This window comes from Tiliqua scincoides, chromosome 2, assembly GCF_035046505.1.
Source record: "Tiliqua scincoides isolate rTilSci1 chromosome 2, rTilSci1.hap2, whole genome shotgun sequence".
Lineage (NCBI taxonomy): Eukaryota > Metazoa > Chordata > Lepidosauria > Squamata > Scincidae > Tiliqua > Tiliqua scincoides.
The window spans coordinates 18707658-18721476 of NC_089822.1; the positions used below are offsets into that span (position 1 = coordinate 18707658).

At 44.0% G+C, this 13819-nt stretch overlaps 1 pseudogene; it reads left to right on the plus strand.

Moving 5' to 3' along the window:
- The first annotated feature begins 5269 nt into the window (after window positions 1-5269).
- Window positions 5270-5386, plus strand: LOC136642749 (5S ribosomal RNA; annotated as a pseudogene).
- Window positions 5387-13819: the final 8433 nt, after the last annotated feature.

Sequence of the window (13819 nt, forward strand, 5' to 3'; positions counted from 1 at the left end):
CAGCCCTGGTTCAGATGGGGGGTGCTGCTGCTTGCTTGTGCAAGAAGGAAATGACATCATGGAGCTCTGGCATAATGTGGTGTTTTGCCCTCAGGAGCAAAGGAAAGACAAAACATGACTTATGCACTAGAAACACATTTATTCAAGCCCAATCGATTTGAGTTTTGGACTCTTGAAAGGCAACTAACCCAAAATTCTACGACTTGAAATGTTTTGGGACTTAATAAATTGTTTCTAGTGCACTTTTGAGGTCTCTGTTTCCTTGCTGGTACCTTCCTTTCATTGGGAATTTAGACACTGTTCGCTTTGTGTACCAAAGTCACATCTTGAGGTTTTCCAAAGGATTCCAAGTGACCCGTTCATTTTGCAGAAATGTCTGCTTCCAGCTTGGCCAGCACTTTGCTCACAGGCTTTTGTTCCACTTTTATCAGTCTCAGTTCTTAGCCTTTATAGCCAGCAGAGATTTTGTAATACACTTGAAGCGATATTATGGTAAAGCTGGAGTGTTCCAAGCTAAGATCAGTTGCAAATTGCTAGGAGGGATGTAAAAGATGCATTTTAGTTTAGTTACTTTTAATGCTGCCCTTCAGTATAAATGTTCTCAGGGTGGCTCACAATAATAAGATTTCCAATCAGAATAATAAGCTTGAGAAGATTAAGAAGACATTTTTATTAAAGAAAGGTGAAAAATGCATCTTCCAGCAAGGGGTTCTCTGAATTTTTATTTGCTAAAAGGGATTGCCTTGTTGGCCATTTGCACAAGCCCTTTTCTTTTTCTTCAAAGATGTTGAGATCTCTTAAAAGTTGAGGCCTTGGGGAGAGGTCTAGCCTGCCTTTTGGTAAATGCGGCCCAGTTCCAACCTCTATAGCATTGGAGGTTATCAAACAGCCGCTGTTGGTGTGGGCTGATATGAGACACAGTATTAAGCAAATCCAGGATGGATTAGTCAGTGAATGAAATGCCAGAAGTACTGTATTAACATGGATGTAAAAATAGCCATGGCTATTTCAGAACGTCCATTGCGCAGTATTAGCTTGCAGATTCAGTTGTGCTTTAAATACAGAATGCTGTTGTCAGAATTTTTCCCCAAGCTTGGATTCTCAAAATACAACCTTACTTGGCTTTCTGTGGGGGCTTCTGCACCAACTTTTTGTGTAGTAGCATTGAGGTGTGAAAAGGAGACTGCTGTAGTCAGGATGCAGGATACCTAATATCAGGTAAGACAACAAAGTAGGCTTTAGAATGGGCTGTGAGAAGTGTGGGTTAGGGAGCATTCATTTCTGCAGAATATCTGCAGTGGACTTAAAGGTACGAATTTCTTGTGCTTCAAATAATCAATGTAGAATTAGAAGCTTTGGAATGTTTTAGTTAGTTGCACTGATGTGATAATCTTCAGTGGGTTTTATTTCTTTTAACAGTCTTGCAAATGAGCACCCATAAACAAAGCCATTGCATTTTTTTGTTCCTGGGTTTAATCAGCCACCTTGCATGCATTCTTGGATTTAGTTAGATCCCTGTGGCACAGGCTGAAGGTATATCCTTTGGCAGCCTTGCTGAAGCTAAGTAGGTCTGGGTCTGGTCACTGCCTGTTTAGGGGAGACATGGTATAGGGACCTCACTTTATAGTGCCTGCTGCTTTGAGTTATGTGATGGGAGAAGAGAGTTAAATGCAAGTGACAGTTCAAATGTTATATTTGACAACTTCTTCACCAAAAGTTGCATTTAGCTATTTTTCATTCCCTTTTGGCTTAAACTTTCAACCTAACTCTCTCCTTATGTGTATGTTGAAAACTTGCAATCATAGACCATATGGAAAGTATAGTCTCACTTGGTCCACTTTGCATTAGAATTTTTTGAGCATATTTTTACATAATCTTAAATGGAGAAGAAAGCTGACTTCTGCCCATGGCTCTCCAGATGACTGTAAGGAAGGGAGTTCATATTTCCATAATCAAGAGTGAATGAATTGCCCCTTGTTGAAAGGGCTGCTGCTTCCTTCCTTTCTTCTTCTTTAAGCTGCCATCATTGTAGGTTATAAGCAAGTAGGAAAGCTTGCCTGTCAGTTGAAGTGCCTGTCAGTTGAAAGCTCCTCTTTTGCAAGCTGCTCAACACCTGAAGGTGATACTACACCATTGCTCTATATGGCAAAACCAAAAGTTGTCCTTACATTTTGGAATCTGTGAGATATCTGTACTGCTGCTAGCTGGTTATCCAAAACTTACCAGCTTCATTAAGACGTCGTGGTCTACGATATCAGATCAAATGAGACAGTGGCAAGCACAGAATATGACATTGGGGTAGCCAATTCTCTTGCAAGAGGAACAAAGGCTCGCCATGGCATCAGTGATGCAGGCCCCCACTGAACTGAAATAGCTAAGGGGTTTTGTTGACTTTATAGGAACAGTTAGCAAGAGCAAGACTGAAAAGGAATCTTTGAGAGAACACTGTTGCCTTAACTATGTTCCAAATAATAAAAAAAATGCTACAGAAGACTTGGTTCAGTTTGAGGAGTTGTTTTTTGCCATAAACCAGGGATGTCCAAAGTTTTTGGCAGGAGGGCCACATCATCTCTCTGACACTGTGTTGGGGGCCGGGGGAAAAAAGAATTAATTTACATTTAAAATTTGAATACGTTTACATAAATATACATAAATGAATATATTAAGGATTTGTATATTAAAGATATTATTAAAAATTATATATATTAAAGATTCATAACTTATATGAATGAGTGAATGAAGGTCTTGCAATAGCTCAAGGCCTATAAAAGGCCTTGCACAAAGCAAGGCTGGCCTTTCCCCTTTGGATTTCAGCAGTTATGAGATCTCTTCCTTCCCACCCCCCTTTTCTGAATTTGTCTTTTTTTAATTTAAAAAGACCTTTCTCTATTTGACGTACCAAAAGTTTACAAATTAATTCCACAGAAATGGACGAAACTTAGATTCATAGAGCCCTTCTGGACTAAAACTGAACATGTCCTCCACTCTAACTTTCAGCACAAAGTGTACTGGTTTTATAGAGGTGCTAAGGGAAAGGCAGAGATGGCACCCCTTGAGAATGATGGCCATGATGGTAGCTTTCAGTTTTTACCACTTGTCAGCCCCAGGCAGTGGTAGGTTCCAGAGCAGACAGATGGTGTTCTGGACCAGGGACAGATGATGTGGACAAGGACAACCTGAGGGTCTAGTAGCAAGAAGTCAGAGACAAGGTGAGGAAAGTTATTCTATAGACTCAGCAGAGACCTGATACAGAGACCTCCTAATTACCTGATTCCTCCTGGGCTGTAGTTTCCTTCAAGATCGCTACCAGGTGTGTATTGCAAAGTTGCAATACTTATGTCAGCCACTCTCTCTCCCTGCAAGTTGTCCTAGTACTGCAGTATAGAAGACCCGGAAGCTGTACTGCCAGAGTGCATAGTTTGAGAACACAAGTGCTTTACACCAGTTCAGTCTAGTGCAGGGATGGCAAAATTTGCTTCTTGGAAGATCCACATACAATTCAGGTGTTTGAGAGCAGCAGGAGAGATGCTTGAGAGCCGCAATATTTAAGAAGCATTTAAATTCTTAAATGTAGTTACTCACCATGAACGTAAACTTATGTTTTAATCCAGTGGACTCTCAGTTTATACCCAGTACATAATTATAATACTTGAAAAATTCTTATTTACCTTTTTTGTTAATTGTGATGCAAAAAGGTTCTCAACCTATATATTTCCACGAGCCACATATTATATGTCAAAGAGCTGCATATGATTCGTGAGCCACTGTTTGGTCATCCCTGATCTATTGTTTCATGCCAGTCTTTTTCTGTGTTGGTTATGTATTGTACATACATAAACAAGAAAGATATCTAACCCTAAAAGTTAATAAAAAGAACTGTTCCCTGATGATCATGTTTTCATACATGGGATCAACAAAATTGGGATATCTGTTGTTCCCATACCATACAGACTATTCCCAAATGTAATTAGATGAGACTTCTGGTGTAAACCCCCCCTTTCCCTATGTAAGAAAATTATTAGCCATATTTTAGCGAGCCATTTGAACCTGGTAAATGCTACACCTCATAAACAAGAGTTCATAAACAAAACTTCCAGTTGCAGGGGTGGCAGGGAAGAGTGCCCAATATCTTATCACACTTCATGGTGATTAGTGGTAAAAGTGAACATAAGAACAGCCCCACTAGATCAGGCTATAGGCCCATCTAGTCCAGCTTCCTGTATCTCACAGCGACCCACCAAATACCCCAGGGAGCACACCAGATAACAAGAGACCTGCATCCTGGTGCCCTCCCTTGCATCTGACATAGCCCACTTCTAAAATCAGGAGGTTGCACATGCACATCATAGCTTGTAACCTGTAATGGATCTTTCTTCCAGAAACATGTCCAATCCCCTTTTAAAGACATCCAGGCCAGATGCCGTCACCACATCCTGCAGCAAGGAGTTCCACAGACCAACCACACACTGAGTAAAGATTTCAAGTGATTTCAAGTAAAGTGATTTCAAAAGACTAAAGGAAATCTGGGGGAAAGTTCTTTTAAATTATTTTGCATCTCAGTTTGACGTGGATGGGTGTGTGCTTTGTTATTTCAAAGAACTAGGAGAAGCTTCAATGGATTTCATAGAACAAAAGCTAGAAAGGTAAGGGATACAAGCATGAGAGGCTTGTATGCCAAGTATATTGCACCTGGTTGTCATTATCATGTAAAGCAGCTATGGCATTTCAAAAGAGGCCATGATCTTTTGTAGTTCCTGGCTTGCAGGCTTTTTAAAACATAGTCAAATTTATCTGTTTTTGAAGGCCACCTTATTAATTTAACCACTCATTTTTTGTCATCATTTTCTAAGACCCAAACCAGATGTGTAGTTCTTCTGTAGAAAAATACATCCCACGTGTGTTTCACTATGTGTGTCACATCTGTAAGTTTCTCTCACATGGAATTTGCAACCACACACTCACTCCAATCCAGGACATTCTTTGAGACAAAAACCATGTTAATGCCTGCTCTGGAGCTTCCAGTTGTCATCTGGCAGACTTCCAGTGCCTGCACGTGTCTCAGGAGCACTTGCCAGCCAAAAGGGATGAGAATTTCCTCCATTGGGTTTGCCCTTTCGAGGGCAGTAAATGTATTGTTCTTGTCAGGGACAACATGTGCTGTTTTTCTATGCCAACATGCACAGGGCTGACCCACTTATGTGGGAACAAACTGTGAGCCACTCCTTGGAGCTTCAGATGAGATGAGATCGGGCATATGCAGGGTAACAGTTGCTGCAACTGTTACCCTGCACATGCCTGATCTTATCTGATCTCAGAAGCTAAGCAGGGTCAGGCCTGGTTAGCACTGGGATGGGAGACCACCTGGGAATACCGGGTGCTGTAGGCTTATACCATAGTCCAGGGGTGCTCACACTTTTTTGGCTTGAGAGCTACTTTGAAACCCAGCAAGGCCCAGAGATCTACCAGATTTTTTTTAAATGTTCGCGCCATCATAACATATAACATTTATGTGTACAATGTATGTTGGTGTACCTTGAGCCCCACTGAGTATAACAGGACTTACTCCTGAGTAGACATGCCTAGGATTAGGCTGTGAGGCTGCAATCCTAGCCACACTTACCTGGGAGTAAGCCCCATTGAGTACAATGGGCCTTACTCCCAGCGTTTCCTCCCAGAGGCACCTGAAGGGGGGGGGTCGGCACTCCGCGATCTACTCATTTTAACTCGCGATCTACCGGTAGATCGCGATCCACCTATTGAGCACCCCTGCCATAGTCTTTCAAGACTGAAGGTTGCCAACCATTAGCAGGAATGTGGCAGCAGAAATGTTTTGTGACCATTACTGGCTGAGGCTCTTCAGGCAACAAGTAGGTGTCTATATGTGTATTGACTATAAATATTTATATCCTGCGTTTCCATTTTATATTAAATGACTTGGGGCAACTAACAACTATTAAGTGTACACATTTTTTAAAAACCTAAAAGATCAGGTTTATTTATTTATTTTATTTATTTGAAGAATGTATATTTCACCTCTCTCCCACAGTTAAGGGCACTCAAGGCAGTTTACAGAATAAAAACCGATACTAATTAATTTAAAACAATATGAAAAATGTTAAACATAAAAACAATTAAAGCATTAAAACAGAGCGCTCCCCAGGATCACACAAAGCAATTAAAATCGCATCTCATTAAAAACCTCATCACCACAGTGTGAATATAACAACAGGAAGCACCATTTTAACAGTATATGGATTTTTTAAGGCTGTTATAAAGCAAAGAGGTTAAGACCTTCCTGTTCAAGCAGATTTTTCATCAGGAGGCAAAAAGCCAGGAGAGATGGAACAAGATGGGGTACACATGGCCAAAGAGAACTCTTGTTGCTTATCTATTGCAATATTTGCACACTGCTTTTCAACCATTATGGGTTTTCAAAGCAGTTTGTAAATGCTAATTAATAAGTGGATCTTCTCAGATTAAATTAATAAATGGATCTGGCATACTGATAATGATAAGGACAAATTAATGTGGATTAATAAAATCAAATTAATAAGAGTGGTAGATCTGGAATACTGTCTTGTTGGTAACAGTGATGGCATCATTTGACTCTGGATTCTGCTCTTCTGATTGGTAGCATTATCAGACGGATGGATGTCCTGAATGTCCCTAGTTGGGGATCTGTCTGTGGCTGGCCCCTGTTGTCTGGCTTTCTCCAATGTCTCAATTTGAGCACAGGCATAGGGTGTGTCCTATTTTGGGTTTCCTCTCTGGCTTTTGACCAGAGGCAGTCCACACAGGGAGGCACTGGGGTGGGGGGATAAGTGATATTAAGGGGGATAAGTGATAATAAGGTCATTGTGTGAACCCTTGTGCTGGTGCTCAGCCCTGGATTAACAACTTAGCAAAATAAGTACGTTCTTAGGGCATCGAGGGAAGAGGGGCACCACAGAGTTTTTTCCAGTGCCAGATTTACCTTGGTGCAGTGTGGAAAAAAAAACCCTCAGGAAAAAGGAGAATCACTAAATCCAAATATATTAATTCAAAATATTTTATCAATTTTTTGGTTTGTTTTTTTTTACCAAATGCTGTTTTAAAGCCAAAAATGAGTTAAGAAAATATAAAAATTTAATTAAAATATCATTCAATCTATGTTTGTTGGTATCCAGTTCTTGTGTAGTAATACTGAATGGCTGTCCCTTTATTGTATCCAGGGACTGGATCCAGTTCAGGTGAACCGGTGGGGCCTGCAGTATATCCAGTGCAGGTTAGGAGATGACTGCAGGGCTATTCGGGGTAAGGGGATATTTTTCCCCTTGCCCCATGTAGCACATCAGCCATCCCTATGGGGCTACTTGGATCAATGCCAGCAAAATTGCTGGTGCAAATCCGAGCAGCCCGTGTAAGGCTGCAGGGCCCAGAAGTGAAGGTTAGTTTATGGCCTGTGCTGCGCGGGGGTCTAATCCCCCTCACAGGCCCGGTCGTCCCCGATCTGCCCACTCCCTCCCCCGAAACACCCCCTCCCCTCCCCTGGAACACACAGGTCTGCATCACACCACCGCCCCCCCCAAGGGGATACTTACCCAGGCATCATGGAGCCTCGCACAGTACTCTGCAGAGCGCGAAAATCCTTCTGAGGCTTCTGGCGCAATCTTAAAGAGTTCTTCTGGTTTCCTGCTAAAACCAGAGATGCTCTTTAAGATTGCGCTAGAAGTCTCAGAAGGCTTTTCGCATGCGGCAGAGCGCCATGTGGGATTTCACCCGCTCACTGAACTGCTCCAACGGGCAGGTGGCGCAGCAGAAGCAGCAGTGGAGGGGGTGCAGTGCCTGGGGCTTTTACCTCCCCTCCAGGCCCACCACTGATGTTGCATTAAAAGCATACACATTTAACATGTAGAGTTACATGTACTACCGTGTTTCCCTGAAAATAAGACACTGTCTTATATTTTTTTTTTTGGCTCAAAAAAACACTCTAGGTCTTCTTTTTGGGGTAGGTCTTATTTTTTTTTAAATGTACAACAATGTACTGCCTGCTTGTCTACTCAGAAGTCAGTCCCTTTATAGTTAATGGGACTTACTCCCTGGAAAGTGTGGAGAGGGTGTCCCCTCAACCCTCAGGAGCTGCCTGCCTGTCTACTCAGGAGTCACTCCCTTTATAGTTAATGGGGCTTACTCCCTGGAAAGAGTGGAGAGCCTCAGAGCCCTCAATTGCCTCACTTGCTGCTTCCCACCTCAGCTCCTCCTCAGTGTCCTCTGCCCAAGGCAGCACAGCAGGCACTTTCTAGGTGGTGCACACGGGAGTGCAGTGTTCCTGGTCATGTTGTCCACCCGGCCCCGCCCTAGGACCTCTTCCGCCCCCCCCCAGTCCCAACCCTGATCACAACTAGGTCTTATTTTCAGGGTAGGTCTTATTTTCGGGGAAACAGGGTATGTCACATGTAGTTTGGCTATGGAATATACTCATTGGTTAATGCGTACTTGCTGCCATGTAATGCATGGAATGGCTGTCAAATGCCTGTACTGCCTTGAAATTAGTATGGTACGTGCTAGTTACAACTGCAATTGTAGCTAGCAATTGCAGGTCATTTCCAGGTCATTTTCTGCCAGTAACTTTGTGAATTGTAAAATTTAGAGGATTTGGGATCCAAAAAAGACCAAAAAAGAAATATGGCATATCTACTATAATCTTGACTCCATTGTTTTTGTTTTGTCTGTGCCTACATATACAAACTTAGAATTCATACTTCTGACCAGGCCGGCTGTAACCCACAAATGTTTATGTCACAATAAATATTATTACAGGTTGAGTCTCATTATTTGGGAGGGTTCCGTTCCAAGAACCCACATGGATGGCCAAAAACGCACTATAGCAAATCAATTTAAAAAACAAAGTTTCTTTGCTCCTGTGATTTAAAAACAGCCTTGCTGACCTTTGTAATGCACACAGAGGGAATCAGTCTCTCTACAGGAGCTTAGGCTTCACTAGAAGGCAGCAATCCCTCCCTTCACCAGGAGCCCCAGCAATGGAGAACAAATGGAGAAGGTGATAATCACTACCATTTAGCCTTCTTTCACGTGCTCAGGGGGAAGGGAGGAGTGAAGCCTGCAGAGAGAATGACTGATGGATTGTCAGCCAGCTGCCCTCTCTGGCATTATTAAATGACTGTTTTCCTTTAATTTAAAGGGCCTTTCTCATCAGCTTTGAGATAGAAAAATCTGTGAATACTTAGGTTATACCTGTAATCACTTGCATGACTCTCTCTGCAACAGTAAAAAGCAGTTTTTTAAATGGATTTTTAAAGGGATGGATTTTTTCCCCTTCTCCAGGGATCAGCACATTCCTTCTCATTTGCAGGTGCCATTCGAGTTGAGTCAAATCCGTGTATAAAAAATCCATGTATAACAAGGCTGGACCTGTATTTATAATAATATAACCATTGTCAGGAGGTGTGACCCTGAGGTTTGAGCTGTTGCTTTGCCTGAAAAAGCTAAACAGGATCGGCTTCTGGAGGGGAGGCCAGGAGGCTGCTGGTGCATCTGTGTGGAGGAGTCAAAAGGATAGCATCTTGAGAAGTTGGTCAGAAGCATGACTATAGCTGCTTGCAGGCTTGGAAAGTGCAAGAGTCAGCAGCCAGGATGATGACTGTGCTTTGAAAGGAAACATCTGGAGAAATGAAAGCTTCCCTGAGATTTCTTATGGAATAATGTTTGTAAAAATCTCATTGAAAAATGGATTTGAGTTCAGCCTGCCTATGTAACCACCTTATTAATTGAGAAAAAGAGGTGTATAAATGCATAATTACAACATTATTATTTACCAAATTTTTATCCTGCCTTTCTCTCCCTAAAGGGATCCATATAATACATAAGTAATACAGAATAAATAATACATAAAAATAAGTAATATAATTAAATAAAAAGGTGGGCAGCCCGATCCTAACCCATGCTGGAACAAGCAGGCCAGCTGGCCTGCCCCGTATCCAGAACGGAGCTGGGGCTGGCTGCCACACAACTCTCAGTAAAGGGAATTAATTCCCCTTACCCCGTGTTGTGTGGCAGCTGTCCCAACTGGGCTACTTGGATCTGTGCCACCGAAATCAATCCGAGCAGCCCAGTGTAAGGCCAGGCTTCTTGGGAGGGGGGTTAGGATCTGGCCTTAGTGTCAGATCCTGGTACCACTCGCCCCCCTAGGGCCAGTCCACCCACTGGAAGGCTTTACCATTTCCTTCTCTGAAAGGAGCTGGCTCTCTGAAGGCTGCTCTGAATTTTGTGTTTCTTCAGAAGAGGAAGCAACACACTCCTGCTAATTGGAGTTTCACTTTGCCTTAAATGCACAGGATGCATCTCCTGGAGTTAAAAGCAGTGAAAGCTGGGATTACTGCAGTAGGCTGCTTAAAAGCCAATCTTGCCAACTGTATTCAGAGATTAAGAGCCTGTCAAAAAGAGATCACCAGCGGTTGGTAACTGCTGCTGTGTGAGATCACTGAAAGTAAATTGCCCCATGCTAGCTGTTTTTTCCTCAGAGCTGTGTTAAAAAATGGATGAGATGAGAACTCAGCTTCTTTGAATAGTCCTCAAACTATAAGTACTGATGAGTGAACTTGATTGATTCAATCTGGCTGTTTTAAAAGAAATAATAATATAGCTTGATTTGTTGTGGACATCATCACTGTCATGATCCTAATGACATCATCAAGAGCATGATGGAGTCAAAATGCTTCTTCCCAACCTTTTAGAATTCTTTGAAAAGGTCAACAGGCATGTGGATGCGGGAGAACCCATGGACATTATATATCTGGACTTTCAGAAGGTGTTCGACACGGTCCCTCACTGAAGGCTACTGAAAAAACTCCACAGTCAGGGAATTAGAGAGCAGGTCCTCTCATGGATTGAGAACTGGTTGAAGACCAGGAAACAGAGAGTGGGTGTCAATGGGCAATTTTCACAATGGAGAGAGGTGAAAAGCAGTGTGCCCCAAGGATCTGTCCTGGGACCAGTGCTCTTCAACCTCTTCATAAATGACCTGGAGACAGGGGTGAGCAGTGAGGTGGCTAAGTTTGCAGACGACACCAAACTTTTCCGAGTAGTGAAGACCAGATGTGAGTGTGAGGAGCTCCAGAAGGATCTCTCCAAACTGGCAGAATGGGCAGCAAAATGGCAGTTGCGTTTCAATGTCAGTAAGTGTAAAGTCATGCACATTGGGGCAAAAAATCAAAACTTCACATATAGACTAATGGGTTCTGAGCTATCTGTGACAGATTAGGAGAGAGATCTTGGGGTTGTGGTGGACAAGTCGATGAAAGTGTCGACCCAATGTGCAGCGGCAGTAAAGAAGGCCAATTCTATGCTTGGGATCATTAGAAAAGGTATTGAGAACAAAACGGCTAGTATTATAATGCCATTGTACAAATCGATGTTAAAGCCACACCTGGAGTATTGTGTCCAGTTCTGGTCACTACATTTCGAAAAGGACATAGTGAAAATGGAAAAGGTGCAAAAGAGAGCGACTAAGATGATTACTGGGCTGGGGCACCTTCCTTATGAGGAAAGGCTACGGCGTTTGGGCCTCTTCAGCCTAGAAAAGAGATGCCTGAGGGGGGACATGATTGAGACATACAAAATTATGCATGGGAAGGATAAAGTGGATAGGGAGATGCTCTTCACACTCTCGCATAACACCAGAACCAGAGGACATCTACTAAAATTGAGTGTTGGGAGAGATAGGACAGACAAAAGAAAATATTTCTTTACTCAGCGTGTGGTCGGTCTGTGGAACTCCTTGCCACAGGATGTGGTGATGGCATCTGGCCTGGATGCCTTTAAAAGGGGATTGGACAAGTTTCTGGAGGAAAAATACATTATGGTTTACAAGCCATGATGTGTATGTACAACCTTCTGATTTTAGAAATGGGCTATGTCAGAATGCCAGATGCAAGGGAGGGCACCAGGATGAGGTCTCTTGTTATCTGGTGTGCTCCCTGGGGCATTTGGTGGGCTGCTGTGAGATACAGGAAGCTGGACTAGATGGGCCTATGGCCTGATCCAGTGGGGCTGTTCTTATGTAACCTCTATGCATTAGCCCACGTGACTTGCCCCACTGCTTTCTTTCCCCATTACCTGACTGAAGGCCCTTTCTCAGCACCTTTTATCCCCTGTGCATGCTGCCACAGTAGCACCCCAGGTGCCTGAGACCCTGGGACAGGTAGTTTCTAAAGTACTTGCCTTGCAACAGACTTGGACACTCTGGGAGAACTGGGTTTTCCAGGACCTTGACACCTGCTGCCGTAGCAGAATTCCAGCAGGTGCCAAAGAGGGATGAAAGTCTCTAGTGAGATGTCCCTGCTGTTGCCAGATAAGTAAATGGGAGGGAGGATTACAATTGGAGCCAAGAAGGACTGATAAGCCTTAATACATGCTTCATGTTGAAGAAGAGCACTACACTGAGATTGTATTTAGGACACTTCAAGCTGTGATGACATCCCTAACTTGAAGTGTGCGTTTCCAAAAATTTCAGACCTTCCATGTATACTTAAGAGAACTTGGTAAGAAAAGATATTGATATTATCCAGGTCTGCAGCATCTCTACAATGAAGGCTTAAAACATTTTGGGCTTCTTAGGTCAGAAAACAAGATAGAGAAATGAAATGTAATGCATGTATGATTATATGCCTCTGGGGCATAAGTCATGGGTGTGTCCTCGGTGCAAGGAGCTCCAGGCTCTCAGGGAACGCGTCCGCTCCCTTGAAGCCTTGGTGGCCGACCTGGAGAAGCGCAGGCAGCCAGAGGAGGACTGTGGGGAGACTTCCGGGGACGATCAGGCTTCGTCCCAACCTCAGGCGTGCAGCTCCTCAGCTGCCCGGGTGGGAAGTCTCGGGACTGGAGGACGTCATCCTGGAGAGGAGGGAAACAATCCCCTAGGGGGGATCCCTTCTCCAGGGGATGGGCCCGTATCCTAGCGCACTCGGGATACTCCTCGGCGGGAGGGGGGTCGGGGGCTTCTTGTAGTGGGGGATTCGATTATTAGAAACATAGAGAGGGGGGTTTGCGACGGATGTGAGGACCACATGGTGACTTGCCTGCCTGGTGCGAAGGTTGCGGACATCACTTCTCGTCTAGACAGGCTAGTAGACAGTGCTGGGGGAGAGGTAGCGGCTGTGGTGCATGTCGGCACCAACGACGTGGGCAAGTGTAGCTGGGAGGTCCTGGAGGCCAAATTTAGGCTTTTAGGCAGGAAGCTGAAAGCCAGGACCTCAAAGGTAGCGTTCTCTGAAGTGCTACCTGTTCCACGCGCAAGGCCAGCTAGGCAGGCGGAGATCAGGGGTCTCAATGCGTGGATGAGACGGTGGTGTAGGGAGGAGGGGTTTAGATTCGTTAGGCACTGGGGAACGTTTTGGGACAAGCGGGGCCTGTACAAGAGGGACGGGCTCCACTTGAACCAGAATGGAACCAGACTGCTGGCGCATAACATTAAAAAGGTGGCAGAGCAGCTTTTAAACTGATCCCTTGGGGAAGGCCGACAGGAGCCGAGGGGCATCCGGTTCGGGACTCCTCATCCCTATGGGATGAGGATGGGGAGGTTAGAGAACAACAAGACAAAGGCAGGGTAGGAGAAGAAATTGGGAAAGGTAGGGTGATGGGATGTGATAGACGGTTTGGCACAATGAGAGGATGCGGGGACAAAGGAGCGAATAAGCAGCCCATCCTGGGGCATTCCGTGTATAAATGCTTTTATGCGAATGCCCGAAGTCTACGAGCAAAGGTGGGAGAACTGGAATGTCTGGTGACAAGGGAAAATATTGACATAGTGGGCATAACGGAAACC